This window comes from Protopterus annectens, chromosome 3.part1 (genome assembly GCF_019279795.1).
Source record: "Protopterus annectens isolate FY-2018-M chromosome 3.part1, PAN1.0, whole genome shotgun sequence".
Taxonomy (NCBI): domain Eukaryota; kingdom Metazoa; phylum Chordata; order Ceratodontiformes; family Protopteridae; genus Protopterus; species Protopterus annectens.
The window spans coordinates 446,998,114-447,021,027 of NC_056732.1; the positions used below are offsets into that span (position 1 = coordinate 446,998,114).

Below are 22,914 nucleotides of genomic sequence, written 5' to 3' on the forward strand. Positions count from 1 at the left end.
AAAGCTGACAAACCCAAACATGTTTCAGAGAATCCAGACCATCAATTTAAATTTATTGGTATTGACCAAGTTCAACAAGACAGTAGAGGTGGTCCAGCCTCATTAAAATTATTAGCGTTGGAACTGGGCTGGCAAATTAGGTTGGAAACATACCACCCTCCAGGGCTCAATGAAACATGTTCTATAGGGTGCATACTTAGTTTACTTAGTTTAAAAAGATAGATATGAAATAATATGAAAACAGACATTAATTATTGGTTAAGGTCCTTTTAGACCATGAGACATAGTTAGAGTTCAATAAGTTATTATACTAACATGGAATTTAAACTAAACTAAGTGTAATATACATCTATGAATTCATCCAACAACATTGTTATGTGATTTTGGGTTTGAGAATGCATAAAGTTGATTTATTATGCAACACATATATATATTATATATATGTTTTATTTGTATGATAAAAGGTAGTAAATAGGATATATATTGTAAGACTTTTTACTGTAATTTATGTAAATAGTATATGATTTTCAGTTTTAAATTCATTTTAGCTACTGTTTCTTTAATTTTGTAACGATTGTGATATAAGAATAATTAGGTAATTATGTTTTTAGTATAAGTCAGGTGTGTATTTTGATGAGTTTACTCTGAAGAAGTCTGCCTTTAGTAGCAGACAAGAAATAAACTCTTTTTGGATCACCTTTGGATTTTTACTTTGTTCCAGTTTGCTGCCTGGTAGTACTTCCACTTAATTCTACGAGTGGTAGCATAGAGGAGGACTACGTGGCTTGCTTTTTGTTTATGACAACAGATGCATCGGACTATGCCTGGGGGGCACACATGGCAAGACAGTGCGTTCAAGGCATATAGATTGCAGATCAAAGGAATCTGCATATCAATCAAAAAGAAATGCTAGCTGTACAGAATGCCCTGACAACCTTCAAGGACCTCTTGCATCCAGGACAGCTTACAATAAGGATGGACAACACCACAGTAATGTGGTACACAAACAAGGGTGTACACACTCCTACCCTCTATGCAGGCAAGCAATGACCTTGTGGAACACAGCACTGGCTTACCAAGTTCAGCTACAAGCTCAATTCCTGCCAGGAAAAAAGAACACATTGGCAGACGACCTCAGCAGAAACATCATGGATCCCCACGAGTGGAAACTGGATCCACAAGTATTTGCAATGATAACTCAAAAATGGGGCCACCCAGACATAGACCTGTTTGCCAGCCCCCAAAACTATCAGCTAACAAAATTTTGTACAAGGACGTTTCACCATCAAGCTTGGAAAGTGGATGCGCACTCATTCAGTTGGAAAAACCTGACAGTATATGCCTCCCCTCCTTTGCCCATTCTCACAAAGGTGCTGCTGAAAGTCAGGAAGGAGAGACCCAGAATGATACTCATAGCCCCAGACTGGCCACGCCAGCACTGGTACCCACTACTAAGGAATATGGCCCAGGGCCCACCTTGGATTTTACCACAAATTGCTCATTTGCTCACACAGCAAGACAATCAGATTCTACACAGCAAGCTCAAAACCTTGAATTTGGCTGCATGGCAAATCAACTAAGCAACCAGCCAGCTCCTCTTCCTCAAGCAGTTATGGATATTATTCTGGAAGCTAGGAGGCCCAGCACCAGGAAGGCCTACTCGGACAAATGGAAAAGGTTTTGCGCCTGGAACCAAGCTAAAGGCCAAAATACCCTTCATCCTCACATACCTCAGATTCTACAGTATTTAACTGAGATGTTGCACAAGGGACTTTCTTTTTCATCTATTAAAATCCACGCCTCAGCTATTTCAGCCCACTACAACACGGATCCTCCCTTATTTTCACATCCGCTTCTAAGGCAGTTTCTCAGAGGAGCCAAAAACATTAGGCCCCCCAGAAGAGCACCTACACCAACCTGGGACCTCAACTTTGTTCTGGAAAAACGTACGCTACCTCCTTTTGAACCAGCTTTCTCTGCTGACCTCAAGTTTACATCATGGAAGACTGCCCTGCTGCTAGCAATAACTTCAGCCAGAAGAGTCTCAGAGCTTCAGGCACTAATGGCAGTAGAGCCTTTTCTCATTTTCCATCGACAGAGTTTCTCTACGAACTAATCCCTCCTTTATGCCTAAGGTGGTATCCAGTGTGACTCTAAATCAAACCATCCACTTACCCACCTTCTTTCCAAATCCACAGAACAAAGGAGAAAGACTACTGCACTCCTTGGACATTCACAGGCAACTACGTTACTACTTGGATAAAACTAAGGTTTTCATAAAATCTGACCAGCTCTTTGTATCCTATGCTGCAGCTTCACAAGGGAAGGCTACATCAAAACAGACCATTTCCAAATGGATAGGACATTGCATTCGTTTTTGCTGCACCCATCATGGAAAACCAGTTCCTGCTACCATAATGCCCACTCTTCCAGGGCAGCAGCCACATCTACAGCCTTCCTCAGGGGGGTGCCAACCAAAGATATTTTGGAAGCTGCAACTTGGAGTTCAGTACACACCTTCACCAAACACTACCACTTACCACTTTACTCTAAGACTAGAGCTGGCTTTGCCACTGCAGTTCTGCAGGGCCTTCTAGCCTCCTCTAACCCTGTTTGACTCCACTTCCCATCCTTAGCTTTGGGATTCTACCCAAGTGTGATGACTGCAGCAGGGTAACACGATGAACATAGTGCAGTTTTGTACCTACCATAAATGTAGATGTTCGGGTGTATACCCTGCTGCAGTCCAGGTTACCCTCCCTCCATCCCCTCTGACCTAACTAACTAAAATCTTACAATGCCTTCAAACCTGATACTACCTTTGTGATGTATTTGCTTAGAGCTGGAGGGATGTTTTGCTTGTGCTAAACTTTCTAGATTGATACTATTTACTGACCACCTTTTTGGGGGCACCTGACATCTGGGGCAAGAAAAACTGAAGAAAATGGCATCGGATGCATTATATATACCCCTGGCGCACTGACGTCAGGGAAAAAGTGACAGCAACCGACGCCGGACCAAGACTTTGGAATTCTGGCCGACTGCGGGGACCGCCTGATGACAGGATAACCCAAGTGTGATGACTGCAGCAGGGTATACACTCGAACATCTACATTTATGGTAGGTACAAAACTGTACTTTTCCTTGCTAGGAACTTCCTCTCAAGTGGTTCATCATTCTATCAAGTGTAGTTATGGTATAGCAGATGCCCCTTCTAGGGCTGCTGCTTTTTGCTCAGTACTGTGGGGGTATTCTTGGCTTAGGCTTCAACCTTTACCTGATGATATCAAGGCTAAGTTGATGGATGCCCCTCTTGATAATAAAACTTTGTTTCTGAAAGCAGCTGCTGGTTTGTTTAAATACTTGCAGGATAAGGGGAAGGCCTTACAGGAACTCAAACATGTGTTTGTCTCTCCTGTGCATACATTTCAGAGAAATTGCCCCAATAAGCCAGCCTTTGTTTGCAGGCAATCTTGCCCTCCTACTAAGGGCAAAAAGAGTGGCAAGCGGGCTCCTCCTGCTAAGGCTACTCAGACTTCAGGGTCTCAGAAGTCTTCCTTTCCTGATAAACCAGGTGCTGTATGACTGTCATTCTCTTCCCAGCTACATCCCTCTTTCTCTTTGCCTTTCTGTTTTTCTTCCTGTTTAGCTTTAGATTACTAAGGATTCTTGTGTTCTGTCCATCATTCGACATGGGTATTTCATGGTGTGGAAATCCTGTCCCCCCTTTATGGGCATTCCTCAGCCTCCTCGGGAACAACTTCCTTTTTTCCCCGGAGGTTCTTTGAGATCTTTTGACTAAGGTTGCTATTCAGGAAGTACCTGTGTCCCAAAGGGGGTGGGGGGTTTACTCAAGAATGTTTTACTGCCTGGAAAAGAGGGTGCTTTAAGACCATTTCTAGCCCTTTCTCATCTAAACACTTTTATGAAGGTTCCACATCTTGGATGTTGTCCCTTCAGACTCTGTTTCCTCTCTTACTCCCTCAAGCCTGTATGGTGTCTCTGGATATGAAAGATGCTTATCTCCATAGTCTGATCCATCCTCTTTTCAGGAAGTCTTTGTATTTCTGTGTTGCTTCCTGGCATTTTCAGTTCTCTTCTTTGTTCTTTGGCCTTTCTGCTGCCTCAATGGTATTCATCAAATGCCTCATGCCTGTGATTGCTTTTTGCAGGCTTCAAGGGATTCAGATTTTTCCTTATCTGGATGACCTGTTGATTCAGGCATCTTCTCCAGAGATTCTTTTGCAAAATCTTCATTTTGTCATCTCCCTTCTTCAGAGGCTGGGGTTCATGATAAATTTCAAAAAGTCTTCTCTGACTCCTTCTCAGGGTCATGTCTTTCTGGGTTGCAAGATTCAGATGGTGCTTATGCTGGCATCTCTGTCTCCTCCAAAGGCCTTTACTTTCATTTACTTCTTTCAAACACTTCTTCCTCAGGACTCCATTACAGCCAGAGAGTTTCTGAGAGCTCTGGGTTTCATGGCATCCACCATTCCTACGCTTCCTCTGGCCAAACTCCACATGGGAAAGTTTCAGTGGTTTCTGAAGTCAGTTTGTTTTCAACATGCATATCCTCTAGACTTTGTAGTTCCTCTCCTTCCTTGTCTCAAGAAGGAACTTTACTAGTGGATCTAGCAGTTGTCTCAAAATCTGGGGTCCCTTTTCAACCTCTCTTCCCTCTCAGGAATTGTTCACAGATACTTCAGACATGAGATGGAGGAATAGCTTTTGGCTCCCTAAGGGTACAAGGGCTGTGGTTGCCAAGGAGATGAGGTCTCTTTTGCTGGCTCTTCAGGGTTTTCATCCTCTCTTCTCCCCAAGACCTCTCAGGGTATTCACAGACAATACCACAGTGATGTGATATATAGACAAACAATCTTACCTTCTTTGCCAGTTGGTTCTGCTGGTATAGCATGTTGCTGTCAAATATCAAGTAACTCTTCAGGCAGTTTACATCCCTTCAGGACAAAACATTATGGCAGACACTCTGAGCAGGTCCTTAACTTAGTCCCAGGAATGGATGCTTCACAAGGATGTGTTTCTGGACATTGTCCACCAGTGGGGTACTACTCAAGTAGATATATTGGCCTCCCCTCTGAATAGACAACTTCTTCTATTTTGTGCCAGAGTCCCAGGTACTCTGGTATGGAAAATGGATGCCCCCCCCTTTTTTTGAGTGGGATGTTTCTTTATGCAGTTCCTCCCCTTCCTCTCATTCCAAAAAGTCCTGTTCAGAATTCAACAGGGTGCTCCCAAAATCTTGTTGGTGGCTGTATTTTGGCCGAAACAGCATTGGTTCCCTCCTCTTCTGCATTTAGCCAAGGACGGTCATCACAAGTTACCGCATAGGGTGGACCTACTCACACAAGACAAGGGATCTGTCATCTATCCCCGTCTGTCCACTCTTCAGCTGACACTCTGGGTAGTAGGACTTTGATTCCACATAGATACCATTTTTCGTAGGGCATGCTGAGGGTCCTGCAGGAGGCCAGGAATCCCTCTACTGGGAAATGCTACTTATCCAAATGGAAGAGGTTTTCTGTTTGGTGTCTGTCATAACCTGGTCCCACTTACTGTGGATGTTCCTCTGGTTCTCTTATTTGTGTTGATCAGTGCTGGTTTGGCCAGTTCTATTAAGGCCAACCTATCAGCTATTTCTGTTTGTCTGCCTCTATATCCTCATTTGGCTTCTAGTTTTGAGACTGAACCATATCAGACCTTCCAGGAAGTCTTTTCCTCCTCTCTGGGCTCTTAGTTTTGTTTTGGAGATGGTGACTGGAGCTCCTTTTGAGCCTGCTGCTTCAGCTTTCTTGCAACATCATTCTTGGAAGACTATTATTTTGTTGGCCCTAACTTCTGCCAGACGGGTGTCTGAGCCTCAAGCCCTCATGGTTTGTCCTCCTTTTTTGATATTTCATAAAGACAGGGTGTCCTTGAGTACTAATCCTGCTTTTATGCCTAAGGTGGTTAATGAGTTGTCACTTAATCAGTCTGTTCATTTGCCTACTTTTTCCCCCCCTCTCCTCAGTCTCAAAGTGAGTGGGTGCTGCATACTCTGGACGTGCATAGACAACTGAGATTTTATTTAGCTAAGACTGAGGCTATTAGAAAATCTGATCAATTGTTTGTTTCTTTTAATCCTGGGTCTTTAGGATTAGCTGCAATTAAGCAAACTATATTTTCTTGGATTTCAAAGGTTATTTCTTTTTGTTATAGTCTTCATGGTAAGGGCCTTCCTCCTGTTAAGGCTCATTCCACTAGAGCTGTGGCTTCTGGTGCTTTTTTCAAGGGCTTGCATATGAATTCTATTCTTGAATTAGCTACCTGGACCTCTGTGCATACTTTTACCAAGCACTACAAGTTGGATATTATCTTCAGAGCTAGAGCTGGTTTTGCTAGGGCTGTTCTTTATGGCTTCTTATAGGGCACTATTGCTCCTTTCTCCATCAGTTTCTTCCTGAGCTTTGCCACCCTCCCATATATTAGGAGTACTGCAACAGTGATGGAAAGGACATAGTACAGTTGTAAAACTTTACTATAACAGTAGATGTCCTTTCCTTCACTGTTGCAATATTCACTCCCACCCTCTTTCCACCTAGTCATTTTCCTTCTTGAATGTACTGGTTACCTCTTGGGTTTCCTTAGAATGGTGTTCCTATTGGGGCAATCAGTTCTGAGGATGGTATGTCCAGACATCACCTTTATGCTCTATGCTATGTGAAGAGGATATGTATGACGTTCGGGGTACCTTAAAGCAACAGTAGGCTTTAGTATACTGGCTGATGTCGGGCTACTCACAGTATGGAATCCCATATGTTAGGAATGCTGCAACAGTGAAGGCTAGGACATCTACTGTTATGGTAAGATTTTACACAACTGTGCTGTCTTGTGATCATGTGACATGGATGCCATTGACCCTTATTTGTACTTCTGTGTACCTCTACCCTATTCATTGATATTATTTTGCATCTTCAACTAGATCAGGAGTCTGCAGCCTTCACTATCAAAAGAGCCATTTTGACCTTTCTCCTACCAAATAAAATTCATCTGGAGCCACAAAACATATTTGACCACCCGTAAAATTAAGATAACACAGCTTATTAAGTTTTATATATAGTTATTATACTATATATAAAATAACTGAGTTTATAAGAGCAACATTTAAAATCCGTCCCTATTTTTGTTCCTTTGTTGAGATTTTTATTGGGATTGCTTGATTGCTGTCAGTGTGTATAATTTTCCACCTATTTGTCAGTTATCAGCATTAGTACATCTGTAATTTATGACCACAGACTTTGGAATGAAGCCACTGTTGCTTTCATGTACAAAAGGTGACAGAGCTGTGAACTAAACAGTTACTAGTGTATTGTCCCTATTTGCTGTGAATGTCTCAAATTCTAGAAAAAAAAGCCATTCGTATCTATTTAGTCATTTTTGGCTCAGTCTGCCTCCGTCAACATAGGTTCTTAGCTAAACTTGGCATTAGCACTGAATTTTTATGATGGCGTTCATTAATGTTGACCATCTGTTATTTTTCCATAGATGAGGCACATAAAGCTATAGCTTTCCATGCCTGAGCAGTTCAGTAACTTCACAGAAGAATCCAGGCAGCTGGTTTAAAATCCTTTCTTGCTTTCTTCATGTTACTCATGATGTCTCCTAGAAGTCTGTCCTGAAGTCTGTTTCTCACACAGTATGGAGAGACTTTGGCTATGGTGGCACTACGATAACAGCCATCTCCACAATTCAGGTTTAGAGGAGCAAAAGCATAGTCAGCTCTTGCCTAAACCCCATTACTGCTTAAGTGTCACTACATTTTTGCCACCAATCCCTTAAGTTGTGGTCACATTTCATCATAATCTTCTAGCTTGATAGGTGCTTAATTAATTCCACTAGATGACATGAATCCAGTGTACATGTTACAGCTGCCATCTTAGAAATGATCAAGATCAACCAGGTCTCTGCATTCAGTTGCTCAGAGTTCTGAAATAGTTCCAAAACTGCACTGGTGATGCTTCTCGAGCCCCCTACTTTGTGTATGTTGTTCTTTCACAAAACTAACAATTTTAGAGCCTTGAAGTGCTGCAACCAATTCCTTACTTTGCTGACTTCACTGTGCTGTTTTTTGTTTGCTAAGCTTGGAGTTTCATTATCACTTTTGTTCATTTCCATTATGCCTGTAAACTCTCTTCTTCCATGAAATTCCCCCACTTCCTCATACTGTTTCTGGTACATTCCCACCTCTGGCTCTGAAGTCATTGTAGGTTACCTTATTTCAGGCACTAAAAACTAAAAAGTGTCTTGGTGATTTCATATGATTACAAGAATTAATAAAGTTTGGAAGAAGCTTCCTTCTGCCATTAGAAGTGTACAATTTTTCCATTCTTTAAAATAGCTGTAAAATTTGTCTTTCTTATAGCTACTTCTGCAGTCTTGGAAGTATAAGGAGCCTGCTATGCGACTTTCTCTTGTCTTATTTCAATCCTGCTTTATTCTCTGTTTGCAGACAGCCTACATCCCACTTAATATTACTGATGTTCAAACCTAGATCAGCAGATCTCCATAAAAAATTCAGTTGGAGCATGAAAAACTTCAGGGCTTTTGCAACTGAAGAGAATTCCTGTAGCAGATGCTGTGAAACTGTTGGCTGGCTTGCAATCTCAAGAGCTGGACAGTTATGTCCCCATAGGGATAAAACTTCAGTAACATTTATTTTATGAAGAAAAATGTGAAAGTAATTGTGCTTAGCCTGGAAACTGAATGTCTGGGCAATTGTTGCATTTCTGTGGGAATTTTTATGAGTATGTTTGTTTTGAACTTTCTTTGAGGAAAAGATTTCCTTTTGACAGAAACTTTCCTTAGATTATAAACATTTGTGTGTTTGGGGCAGGATGATGTGCTTGTGGGGGACTGTTAGCTATATTACAACCACTTGTTCAAAGACTTACAGTTTACCGACTTATCCAGACTCCATTCCTTGCTTTCAACATCTCTTCCTCTACTTACCTTTGGAGCATCCTCCAGTCTTCATAGTAGTACATTCCCCTGCATGTGAAAAGAAGGTTCCAAAGGAGTTTTCAGATGTTAGGGTGGCTCCTATTCTGCCTCACCCACTGGTGGGTGGCTCTGCTGTGGCTGCTGGTTCTTCCTCAGACTGCCCATCTTTTTCTCTTAGTCCTTTTGGTGTAGCTTTTTCAGCTACCAAAGACCAGTGGATAGCTGTACTCTCTGAACTGTAGAGATGACCGTGGCAGGCAAGGGAAGAGCAACTTTTGTCAGCGTTTGGAGAAGGGGAGGGTGAAGAGTCTTTACTTGGCTGGAAGGGGCATGTGGAAACTGGGACTAGTGTACCTCATATCATTTTGTTTTCATGGACACATAGAGAGCTTAGTCTGAGAAATTTTCTTGTCTCTCTAAGGCAGGGCAAACCTATTTTTCTTTGCCCTCTTATTCTTCAGCCAGAAAAAAGAAAACATTTCCTTCCCTTCCTGATGGGGAATTTCACCAGAAAGGAAGGCTGTATTTCAGGAAATTCTTCTCAGATTTCTCCGATTCTGAGGTAAGTATTTCATCATATGTCCCTGTTGAAGGGATTTCTTTGCGTGGCACTTTGTCTAAAATGAAAGGATTTTCAGTGGGACCAGAATGAAGTTCCTTTGCATAAAAAAATGTATTATGAATTATAACAATTACAGAAGTCAAGAGCTTCAGCTCTCCCTCCTTTCAGTTGCCTGCCTTAGAGATTACCTAATGGTCACCCTTCTGCCCACGGGAAGTTTGACAAGTTAAATAAGGTACCCCAGACACACAGATAACTTGTTTTCTAATTCTGAAGCAGATCCAGCAGTTTTTGTCTCTATCCAAACCTGTTTCTGCTAAACAGTTTGAATGATGACTCCATCCCCTAGACAAGATGGGAAAGCAATGGATAAATTGGAGAAGAAAATGTATTTTTTTAGTATTTAACTTTCAGAATTTTAAAAGGGTCAACTTCTTATGTTAATTTTATATTGTCTTTTAAGAACATACAGAAGTTAACAGCGAACTATTTAATTCTGAGGTAAATAACTCATTAAATGCTTCTGTGACCTACTTTTTTGTGTCACTAAACAAATTTTAAGGTGTGCCTATGATAATGCTGATTTTCCCTCCAGAGTTGCTGCTAACTGGAACAGTTTTGAGGAGATTTGCTTGACTTCATTCTCAAAATCTTCGTAATGATGATAAAATCTGTCATTTAAAAATTTCCTTGGATAAACAGGTTATGTTTGGCCCATCTGCAGCTAAGGTGCTTAAAAGGTGTTACGAAAGGGAAAAACTGACTTGAGTGTCTCGAGTTTTTCAACCCTATTTTTTTTTTATAATAAATTTTAATTTCTTGTCTTCTCCAAAAAGCAAATTAAGCAGCAAGGAGACCGGAAACAGAGCTTTAAAAAGAAAAGGAAAGGAAGCTGTAATAATCAAGGACAGTCCTCTGTCAGCATACCTATCTTGCCTATTCAGGCTCTTCAACCCTCCCACCCTGGCAGTCTTTGTCTGTGACAGCTGGGTTCTGAAGTTGATCAAGGAATTTCTTCTTGTCCAGAGAACCATGTCTTTCTATCTCCTCATCATGCAATGCATAATTTCTCAGGAAGTCAAAAACGTATGCTCCCAAATAGGCAACGTTTTTTATTCAAGAATTTTCAAGTTTCCAAAAACAGAAGGGTCCTGGAGGCTTGTACTGGATGTTTCTTTTCTAAGCTTTTTTTGTAAAGATTCTGAAGTTCAAAAAGTTCTCTTCAGTTTCTTGTACCTCTGATTCCCTGTCTAGATTTCATTGTAAAGTGGGATCTAAAGGACTCCTTTCATCACATCCCCATTGCAGAGCATTTCAGGCATTTTTTAAGATTTGCTGTATCTGGCTTGCATTATCAGTTTTCTTTTTTTACCATTGGACTGACAGCAGCACCAAGGGTATTCACAAAATACGTAGATTTCAGTCATCTCTTACAGCAAACTTCAAGATATTCACAATTTTCCATATTTAGATGCTTGTCTGTATTTGCAGTGTGTCTTTTTCATCTGTCAGAAAACTTGTAGCAATTGTTCAGGCATTTTCTATTCAGTCGGGGTTTTCAGATTCATTTTTAGAAGTCTTCTATTATCCAGTCTCATCCAGTGATTGTCGTGGGATGTTTGCAGGGCTCTGTCTTGGGAAGAGCTTTCCTTCCTCCAGACAGAGTAGACTTGTTTCATCAGTTCTTTGAGATTCTCTAACCATGCATTTGAAAGGGAGTTCCTCAGGATTTTGGAGAACATAGCATCATTGATTCTCATGCTTCCCCTGACCAGACTACACATGAGAAAGTGCAATGCCACCTCATATTTGTATGGACTCTGCATTTACACACTGTCACCACATTTCTGGGATTTGTAAAGAGGGAGATTTGATGGTAGGTAGAGCACATAGCTTGCAATCAAGGTCTTCCCTTCTCCCCTCCAGTGCCTTCAAGTCAGTCATCATAGACACTTCAGACCTGGTGTGGGGAGCATCTTCAAAAGGGGTAAAAGTACAAGCTCTATGAGATCCTGTAGTCAGACTGAATATTATGTCAGAGGGATGTTGGCAGTAGTGCTTTGAAGGCCTTGAATCATCTCTGGTCTCCAGAACCTCTGCAGGCATACATAGCCTTGTGTTGCATACATAAACGGGGATGTTATGTGATCCTATCTCGCCTACATTCTGTACTGATGGGCTCGGAGCCGATCCCTCGGCTCCGACTCGGCACGCTATGCTATAGAGCGAGGCTTCTTATTGGCTGAGCTATTTCTTATCCCAGGATGCACCACCACTAATCCCCCAGATCTCGTTTGCCGCTTACAAGCTAAGACGTGGTCTCAACTTGGCTGGGCTAAGTACTAATTTATTTAGACTTTTCCTGTCGGGAATTTGCTCGTTTTCAACCCAAAAGCTGTTTTAACAGCTATTGTTGTGATATGTGTGTATTTGGTGATTTTGTTGAGAAATTTGTCTTTTTAAGGGAAGGTTTCCGTTTTAGTTAGAGGGCCTTCCCTTTTGCTATTCTAGCGTTATTTGTGGGTCAAGTACCGTTTTAGTTAGAGGGTCTTGACCCTCTTCTGTGTTTTTCTTGTGCAACTGTGTTATTGTGTCAAAAAAAAAAAAAAACTTTATTTTTTGAACTTAAACTAGCTAGTTTTTGGTGTTATCTTAGATAGCTGTGTTATTTCTCTTTAGTCATGTCCGAAGAGCATAAACCCTCCGGGTTTAAAAAATGCACGAGGTGTGGTTTTAAGATGTCCATAACGGACGACCACTCCTCGTTTATTGTTTAGGCGCCAAGCACCTACAAGAATCATGTAGCATGTGTCACGTCTTCTCATCAAGGGTCCTCCAGGAGAGGAAAAACAAATTAATCCTTAAGGGGTTAATTAAGCCATCCTTCGAGGAGGCTTTATCTTCTTCTCCTCTCCTTCAAAGAAGAAAGCGTCGGCTCCGACCAGTCAGTCGGAACCGACTGCCAAAACCTAGGCAGACTTCTCCATCGGCTCCACGGACTTGGAGCCGAGGGCGAACGTCTGCCTCGATGCCTCCAGTCTCGACCCCTCTGGTTTCGGAGCCGAGGACTGGGGCATCGAGAGGCGGGTCACCTTCATCGGCTCCACTGATATTGGAGCCGATGGGGGTTGCCGGCTCAGACTCTTCCCCTTCGGAGCCGAAGTCCTCATCGGCACCGAGGGAAATTGCCTTGAGATCTCCCTCAGAGCCGATAGTAATAGAATCCATTCGGAGCCGGTCCCCTAGTCCTTTGGAGCTGATGGAGAAATCGGTTCGGACCCGATCGGTATCGTCCAGATCATCCAAGATGTCTGATTCAGACATCGACAGGGTGCTCCTAAGACTCTTCCAGTCTCTGGTGTTCCAAAAGTTAGTTTCGGCTCCAGCCCATTCGGCTTCGGAGCCGATGGTCCACCTTGCTACAATGGTTCCTCCTCCAACAGCCACGGCACCGTTGGAGCCGGTGCAGGTGGAACCGGTGGAGGTTTTAGGGTCGGGCCCGACCCTTACTCCAACTCCAGCTCTTGGGTCGGAGTTCGGTACGCGGACTTCTTCCGTCGGCCCCGGGATGCCATGACTGATATTTTCGGCCCCAAGTCCTCCTCTCGGTGCGCCGGCTGCGGGGGTGCCGTCTACCGTCGTGGCCACGGAGGTGGGACCTTCCCAGGATTCTGGTGGTCCCGCCTTCAGGGCTATGAGGAGTGCGTTAGCCAAATCATCTTTGGCTACCTCCACGGTCTCCCAGCTCCTTCCCTGCATACCGAGACTGGGTCTTTGGCAGTCCCCTGTCCTTAGACAGCGGAGCCCGGGCCTGAGGTTACCCCACTGGGGTTTCCCCTCCTGGAGGTCATTCTGAAGCTTCTTCGAAGAACCCCCAGGAAAAGATCGTGCAAGAGGAAGCACGTTGACTCCCTGATGAGTCTCTTACATCAGACACTGATCTCGATGATGCAGAAGGGTCCCTAAGTCGTCCTCGGATGATGTCTCTTTTGCAGACATCCTGGAAGCCCTTAAACAACAAGGCGACTGGCAGTCCAAACCCCCTTCTGCTGATGAGTCGGTGTTCCTTAAGGCCTTCGGGGCTCAGCCCTCCGCCTCCTGGGTGTCTCCGCCCTTGACGAGCTCTTGGATTTGATCTGTCAAGGGCGGGAACACCCAGACTCTGTGGAACCGGTGCCTGCTCATCCGAATAAGTTCCTCTCGGCACCCCCTGAAAAAGAGTTTCTAACTAAAGGTGTGGCTGTAGATGCTTTGGTGGTGGCATACGCTACCCAGCAAGATGTAGCAGAGGCTTCGACGTCCGTCCATCCTCCTAATAAGGAGTCTAGGAGCATGGATCGGTACGGAAAGCGCACCCTAAGTTCAGCGGCCTTTACATTAAGGTCCTTGAACTACCTTACGCACTTTACTAGATTTCAGAGGGATCTGATTAAAGAACTTTCCGATACCCTCTTGGGTAACCTGCCTGAGGAGCTGGCCCAGACGGTTGGCTCTCAGCTGGCTACATTGTCGTCCATTTCAAACTCGTCCATGAGGCTCATTTCTTATGCGAAAAGGGCGAGTAGAGCGGCAGTACAGGCATTGCTCTACGGAGACAAGCCTGGCTCCGCCTGTGTCATTTCGCGGAGGCCTTTAAGTCTTCCTTTGCCAACGCCCCCTTTGATGGGTCCTCCCTGTTTGGATCCAAGGTAAAGGACACACTGACCCGCTGCGAACAGGAGGGTAAGACTCTGACTGCCGTAGGGGCACGATTTTCCACTCCCTTTCGGCCTTATCCCAAGGCTAAAAGAGGAGGGAAAATGTGGTTCCGTAGATCTCAGAAGCCTTACCCCTCTCAGCATGAGGATCCCCCTTCCAGAGGCAGGGGAGGGGGAAATTCTTCCGGAAGACGCCGTCCCAGAGGTGGCAGAGGCCCTCGCAACACTGGAGACCGCGAGTCCTTTTGTGGCTCTTCAGCCTTTCACAGTCCCTGAGGGATTGCCCGACTGTGCAGCTCCGGAGCCAGTCGGGGGTCGTTTCTTGAAGCACCTAAAAGCCTGGGAAGGTATCACTCAGGATCGATGGGTGCTTCAAATTATCGCCAGAGGTTACACCATCCCTTTCTCTCACTCTCCACCTCAGTCCAAAAAAATCCCGGACCCGCCACCCAGTCAACGGGATACTGCAGCCTCAGAAGTTTCAAAGCTGCTGCAAAAAGGAGTCATCCAACCGATCCCCGCAGACCAGATCGGATTAGGAACTTACTCGAGATTCTTTTTGGTGCCAAAAAAGACCGGGGACTTGAGGCCCATTTTGGACCTCAGCATTCTAAACCGTTCAGTCAAAAAGTCCAAGTTCCGAATGGTCACCCTACAAACCATTCTCCCATTGCTGGAGAAAGGTGTTTGGATGTGCTCCATAGATCTCAAGGACGCTTATTACCATATCATGGTACATCAAGCATCCAGGAGACATCTGCGCTTCAGCCTAGGAGGCAGTCATTTTCAGTTCCGCGCGCTGCCCTTTGGTCTCACCACAGCCCGCAGGGTGTTCACCAAGTGTTTGGCAGTCGTGACTGCTCACCTGAGAAGTCTAGGATTCCAGGTGTTTCCGTATCTAGACGACTGGCTCCTAACTGCCACCTCCAAGCATCTACTACTGCGGAGCCTACAAGCCACTATATCACTGGGCAATTCCCTTGGAATCACCTTCAATTGGCCAAAGTCTGTGTTGCTGCCATCTCAACGAATAAGATTCATAGGAGTAAAGATAGACTCAAACCGAATGCGGGTCTATCTACCTACAGACAGAATAGAAACCATACAGACTCAAGTTCGAGCCTTACTTCCCAGGTCCAAAGCCCCAGCCAGAATGGTCCTGCAGCTATTGGGATCCATGTCTGCCACGGTTCTTCTAGTCCCCTTGGCAAGGTTGCACATGAGAATTCTCCAGTGGTTTCTTTCAGCTCAGTGGTCCTTTCAGGAACTCCCTCTCAGTCACCTCATATGGATCACGGAAACATGCAAACGGGACCTTCGCTGGTGGCTAGTGCCCTCCAATTTGGATCAGGGACGACCCTTTGTTCCACCTCCTCCTGCGGCCACTTTGACCACGGACGCCTCCCAGATGGGGTGGGGGCATTCCCTGGGCAGGTCAGTCCAAGGCAAATGGCACCCAGAAGAGACCCTACTTTATATCAACATCCTAGAAATAAGGGCGGTGCTTCTGTCCCTTCAAGCCCTTCACGATTACCTCCCTCAGGGCGTAATTGCCGTTCACTCAGACAACATGTCAGTTGTCTGGTACCTGAACAAACAGGGAGGGACCAGATCCTATCCTCTTTGCAGAGAGGCCATGAGAGTCTGGGAATGGGCAGTCTCGACCAAACGCTTTCTAGTGGCTACTCATATCCCGGGCAAGTCCAATGTGATAGCCGACAGACTGAGCAGAACTATCCACTCTCCTCACGAATGGTCTCTGAACATGACAGTTGCAAGTCAGATTTTCAGCAAATGGGGAGTTCTGTGTTGCGACCTCTTCGCGACTCCACTAAATGCGAAGTGCAAAAAATTCTTCTCCCTAACCCCGGCTCCGGGAAGAGCCCCATGGACGCACTAGCCCGTCCTTGGCCCACCGGCTTGCTTTATGCCTTCCCCCCAGTTCCTCTCCTTCCCAGGGTGATCCAAAAGGCATCTCTCTTGGGGAGCAAAATGATCTTAGTTGCTCCTTACTGGCCTCGTCAAGTATGGTTTCCCTATCTTCGGAAATATGCTCTGGAAGGTCCATGGTTCCTGGATCAGATCCCAGACCTTTTGGTTCATCAGTCGGGACTATTCCACCAGTCCCTGCACACCTTAAAATTGACGGCTTGGCTCCTCCTTTTCCGACTATAGTCAGGAGTCATACATTGGATCCAGAGGTTGTACACATTATCTTCGCCCATAAGTCTGCTACAAAGAAACTGTATTCTAGCAAATGGAAAAGATTTGCTATTTGGGCTCAACTCCGGGCCTGGATCCCATCTCTATTCCCGGCAGAAGTACTAAAATTTTAACTTCTTTTCAATCAAGGCTCTTCAGTCTCTACCATCAAGGTTCAATTGGCAGCGATTTCCAATTTTCACGAATCTAGAAACCCACCCTTAATGAGCAACAGATTGTGTAAGACCTTCTTGAAAGGTGCTGCGCTTTTAAGACCTCCGATTTCTCATCCTGCTCCTCCATGGGATCTCTATGTGGTGTTACGCGCCTTAACTTCCTCCCCCTTCGAACTGGCAGCTACATGTGATCTAAAATTTCTATCGTGGAAGACTGCTTTTCTGGTGGCGATTACTTCTGCCAGAAGTGTTTCAGAGCTTCAAGCTTTGTCTGTAAAACCCCCGTACTTGGTTTTTCACAAAGACAGAGTATCTCTCAGGCCAAATCCTTCCTTTGTCCCTAAAGTTTGTTCCAGTTTCTGCCTACAACAGTCGTTAGAACTTCCAGTCTTTTTTCCAAAATATTCTAACAAAGCGGAATTCATATTCCACACATTAGATGTCCACAGGCAGTTGCGTTTTTATTTAGACAGGACCAAACAAACAAGGAAAACAGATCAGTTGTTTGTATCCTTTGCAGACAATAAATTGGGAAAAGCTGTCACAAAGGTCACTATTGCCAAATGGATCAGGGACTGTATTACTCAAGCTTATTCTTATTCTAACAAAGAGCTTACCACCTCTGTCAAAGCTCATTCTACAAGGGCTATGGCTACTTGATAGCATTTCATTCTAAGCTTGCCATTAGTGACATTTGTGCTGCGGCTACATGGTCTTCCCCGCACACTTTCATTTCCCACTACAAATTGGATGTGGCATCTAGAGGACGAGCTTCATTTGGTTCCACAGTGCTCAGGAGTGTTTTCCAATGAGCCACCCAGGATTTAGGTGCTAGAGACGCTGTCCCATCAGTACAGAATGTAGGCGAGATAGGATCACATAACATCTTTTAGTTATGTACTTACCATAACTTTAGATGTTTGGGATCCATCTCCTCTACATTCCTAATAACCCACCCTCCTTCCCCCTTCCTTGGAGATCAGAGGATATCAGAAGGTCCGAATCCTGTTGTTTCATCTTGAAACATCTAACAATGTTATATAAACAAGTTGTGCATGTGTGCATGAATGCGGACAAACAAGATCTGGGGGATTAGTGGTGGTGCATCCTGGGATAAGAAATAGCTCAGCCAATAAGAGGCCTCGCTCTATAGCATAGCGTGCCGAGTCGGAGCCGAGGGATCGGCTCCGAGCCCATCAGTACAGAATGTAGGCGAGATGGATCCCAAACATCTAAGGTTATGGTAAGAACATAACTAAAAGTTATCTGATCTTCACCCCCATTGCAGACTTGCTGCTAAAACCTGGTGGATAGCTACTGTGCTCTGTTTGACTCATCAGGCTTAACACACACTGTCAGAGCAAAACTTCATGCAGACAAGCTCAGCAGGAGAAAGAAAGATCCTCATGAATGGAAACGTAATTGTGGGATTTTCCAAGAATTTATCCATCTGTGGGGAACAGCTTGATAGTTCTGAACAGACAACTAAAGGAATTCTGCTCCAGTACTTCTTGCAAACAGGCTTGAAACACAGATTCTTTCTCATTACCCCTTCTTTTCTGTTTGTCCAAGCTTCCCTGCAGACTGGATTTACTGACACAAGATGTGGAGTTTGATACACCTCAAAATAGAAATTCTTCCTGGATGGTAGAATTTTGATAAGTTTTAGGCATCTTTTTTTTTCTGAGGATGTACAGCAAATACTAAGAGGTGAGGGAACCTGCTACTGGAAAATCATATATGGGTAAGTGGAAAAGATTTTGCAGTTGATCCAGTCGAAAAACCATTATCCTCTTCAGGCCCATCTGTTTCTGGCTCTTAGTTACATGTGTGAGTTACTGCCCAATGGCCTTTTGAAATTTTCTGTCAGGGTACATTTGTCAACAATTTCTGCTGGCCTGACTTAGGATCACCTCCTTTCTAATGATGCTCAAGTTAAATATTTTCTGATAGGGGTGTTGCATACTTATCCAACTTGGAAATGGGTGGCTTTTCCTTGGGATCTGAAATTTGTTCTGAAGAAGCTTACTGAATCTCCATTTGAACCAGATGTTGAGATTTTTAACTTAGATTTCATACATTGCTCTGATATCTGCTAGGAAAGAGTTTTGAGTTACAAGCTCTTATGGTATGTCAGTCCTTCCTTGTTTTGAGCAGGACAGGGTTTCTTTGATAACCAATCTTACTTTTTTGCTTAAAATGGTCTCCAGTTTATTTTAAGAGAGACTAGTTATCTCCCAGATTTCTTTCTAAAACCCCAAAACAAGGGAGAAAGAATCCCTCACGCTCTAGATGTCCACACGTAGCTCGGATGCTACTTGGACAAAACTTGAACCTTCAGGAAAGCCAATCAGCTATTTGTCTCATATTAATGTACAAGGAAGGGACAAGCAGTTTCAAAACAGACCATTTCAGAGTGGTTGTCCCTCTCTCTGTTGCCTTTTATTATACTTGCCATAAAAATGTACTTCCATGCAGGGTTACAGCCCATTTCACAAGGGCTTTGAGAACTTTTGAGGCTTTCTGGAAAGGGGTGGACTCAAATGTTTTCTAGATGCAGTAACATGTTTTTCAGTACTCACTTTTGCAAAGCACTTCAAACTGGATTCCTCTTCCAGTTCCAGAGCAGGCTTTGCTGGACCCTTCTCCAGGGACTCCTGGCTTTCTTGGTGTATTGGCCTCCTCCCTTTTTCTTCCCTAAACTAATGTAATCTACCCATATAATGTAGGCTACTGCAGCAATCATACATGCTTGAAAATAGTACAGTTGCACAAGTAAAAATTACCCTAACAGTAGATTTTCTAATAGGTTACTATTATTGTAGTCTTCCCTCCCTACAGCCCCCTTTTCTTGCTTGTATTTTTTTGGATCACCAGTTGTATGGATTTATCCACCACAGTGTTGTGTATAATTACTGTTTGCTTTGTTTCCTAACATTGTTCTTCAAGGCTCTTGCCTGTCTTCTGGGGGAAAAAATAAATGCTCTGAAGCTTTTCGCACTGTACCTGTCTTTTTTTATGGAATGCTGCTCGAGCTCCTGAAAGTTGGAATGCATAGAAGGTGCCCATAGCTTTTGGAAGCTGGACGGTTGCAATGCAACCATGATCTATTAGAACATCTACTGTTATCACTTAAATTTATCTATCTATCTATCTATATATATATATATATATCTGTCTGTCTGTGTATATCGATCCATCCTTTAACTAGGTTAGTCCCATTAGGCTAGTATCTTCTTTTAGGGGAGACCAGAGGTGGTATTTTTACTACTATGGGAAATTTGGCCAGGCTTCTGGAAACCCACCCCTTCTCTTTTCGATAAGTGCCATGAGATCTTTTACTTCACCTGCTACTGCCAGCTGAGGCTTATGGGGATTCTGTAAGCATCTCATCTGAAGGATTACACATTTGTACTTCTCGTGTTTGCAAAGTTCAACTTTATAAATGCTGCGGTTTCTGATGAATATTTTTTGGTAATGTACCACAGTAGACCTCTACCCCCCCATGAGTTTCTGTAGTTAATGGTATCTGCCTGCCTACAATAAACAGAATACAAGGATTTTTTTCTGTCTTTCTACTAGAAATGATCTCTATACTGCTTGGCTACATTTGCTTAGCTAGCTAAAAAGGAGAACAGAAGTCCATGCAGTACTTACATTTACTCGTAATATGATGTGTAGAAGAAGGGAAGTAGTTGCTAGAAATTGTCATCTTTTATCATCTGCTAGGGGCTCACTGATTACAAAGAGGCAAAAATTGTGGAAACCTGGACTACTTCATGTGCACTCACATTCCTGTGCACCAATTTGAGCATGTGAGAGAGACATTTAAACCCTGGCTTAAACTTTGTAAATGTTAAATTAACATTGAAATGCTGAAAAGTACTTAATTGAAAAGGCAGCTGCCAACACCGTAGCAGCAAAATTAACAGAATGTGAAGTAGGAACTGTAAACGGCAGTCTGAACTAAAAAATTCTGCTGTGCCTTTAGCCTACTGAATATAGTCAGTCACTGGCCCCTGTGTGGGGCAGGCTCAGCAGTCTGAATATGTGATTAGCTATTGGCACTTGTGTGCATAGACACATACCAGCATATGCACACACAGCAACACCACTGTTAGCAGTATTCCCCTACAAAACAGTAGTTCACCACAGTTTAGCCTGTAGTATGTGGTCCTTCTTTGCAGAGGACCACCTAACATCTAGTCCTCCCAACAGCATTAATTCTTCAGACACGTTCTTAAATAAATGCTTCTGCTACTTAATTTTCAACTTTGAACTCCCACCTAAACATGTAAAGAAATGTGCTCATAGCAGATTAACCTCTTTGATTTTAGTTTGGCCTGAGTTACTAGGCAGTGAGTGAGTATAGTCTTTGTAAGGGGATACAAGGATAGGCTTCTGTTTAGCCACATGCTTTTGCTTTGTTTTTTTTTGTTTTTTTGTAGCTCTTCCCTGTACTATTGTACATACATCACTTGTTTGTCTTGTACACAACAGTATATGTCAGTATTGAAGTGGGTAAAACGAACTGAAAAACAGCACTGTTGTACACTGCTTTTGCATGTACAGATTCAGCAAACATGTTTGCAGATCCCTGCACTTGTTTGTGTGACCGTTGCTGGGGAGAATATTCCCATTTCTTTTTTTCTTTTTTTTGTAACTGCTATATTTTAACTAAAAAGAGCTGTCATATACTGTAGCTCATTACAATTAACATGCGTTATTCTTATCGTACAGTGATGTATAGAAAAAACTATTAATAAATATCAATATAGTCATTTCATATGCATGCATCCTTGCTCCTTAAGTTTTTTGACAAGTATAGGTAAGGGAGCATAAGGGCAGTAGCCCAATGCTTGATTCCTATGCTTCTTAAGTCATCTTTCTTTATGAACGTAGAAAGCATGCATTCTAAGAATGACTTGGTCATGTAAGGAGCATAATCATTATAGTTTCAAAAAGGCTGCATGCTTATCTAACCCACGTCTGCCAAGGGGCTTACTTTAATGCCGTTTTGTTCTTTCTTTTATAGAGCTATTCTTCATGTTTGCTTCGGAGTAAAGCTACAGTCTCAGAATTGTAACATCATTTCTTATTAGTACAGTAGAAAAGAAGAAATGACTATCAGCAGCGCACAGACATCAAAGAATGAACATCACTACTAAAAAAGAAAGGATGAAAAACTTGTCTAAAACTAAAATAAACGATATCCAAAGTGAACTCTGTGTTTGGTGTGTCTTGTTACAAATTATTTTTATTACACACAATCCAGTGTCAAAAATGTATCTAATCTGCTCTGTCTCATAACCATGGTCTTGCATTTCATGGGAATTGGCGCACAATCCTTCTGTCTGAAAGTCAGCCCAGGGCCTCATAATTTCAGTAGGTTTCATTTGTCTCTTATTTTTAAGGTTGTACTTTTCTGCTCATCACATTTTGTGCCCTTTTCCTGTTACAGTTAAAAGGTTATTTTTTCCCTGTTCCCATCTTCCTGTAGTATTTTTCTTTCCTATAGTTAGTTGCACACATACTAAGTACAGTGCCCGATTTAAGCTCATCCATTTGTGCATTTTAAGATTCAGGTTAATTTTGCATCCCCCTGTATTGTATTTCTGTTGGTAATTGTCTCTCAAAATTGTCCAGTGTAGTGTGTAACCACGTGATGTTACCTAAATTTGGATCTGTGTAGCAGATGGCGCAGAGGGTTAAGGCTGAGGGCTGTAGTTCCTTTAGTACAGGGTTTGATTCCCTCAACCTTTATTTGCCTGCTGTGTGACCTTGAGCTACTCACTTAACCAGACATTGCTCCTGGGACACCCCTGAAAAGTTACTGTGTGTCCAGTGGAACTAACTGGTTAAATGGTTATTGTCTGTCCAGACCGTATTCTTTCCAGGATTTAAGTACTGCTTAGTCTTTGTATTTGGTTATTTGATGTGGACTTCTTAAAAAATAAAACAGTATTCTTCAAGTCATCCATTGTATTGGTATTCTAGATGTTTATTTGCTGTTTTATTTTTGTAGATCAGGACGATCCCACTAGGGTATGGTCTGTGTTTAGAGCTGACCCAGGATTGTTTTCACGCTTACTAGGGGTAATTTTACCAGGACTCTTGGGAAATTCCCTTTCTCTTTTCTGTAAGTGAGCACTATCGAGCAGCTCATAAGAAGTGAATGGAAACATTGTTAAACACGTAGTGGAGGAGCAGCAGCGTGTAGAGGCTGGTGCTTCTATGAAGTAGATGATGTGAATGCCGATGTGCCGATGGTTTTGAGGAA

The 22,914-nt window shown here is 43.2% G+C and overlaps 1 long non-coding RNA gene across 1 annotated transcript in view; it reads left to right on the forward strand.

Annotated features, from left to right (window-relative positions):
* Positions 1-21,857, forward strand: part of LOC122798162 — a 238,759-nt gene extending 216,902 nt beyond the window's left edge. The window contains exon 2 of the long non-coding RNA XR_006364222.1: positions 21,670-21,857. This is a non-coding gene — a long non-coding RNA (uncharacterized LOC122798162). The remainder of the gene's footprint in view (positions 1-21,669) is intronic.
* The last annotated feature ends 1,057 nt before the right edge of the window (positions 21,858-22,914 follow it).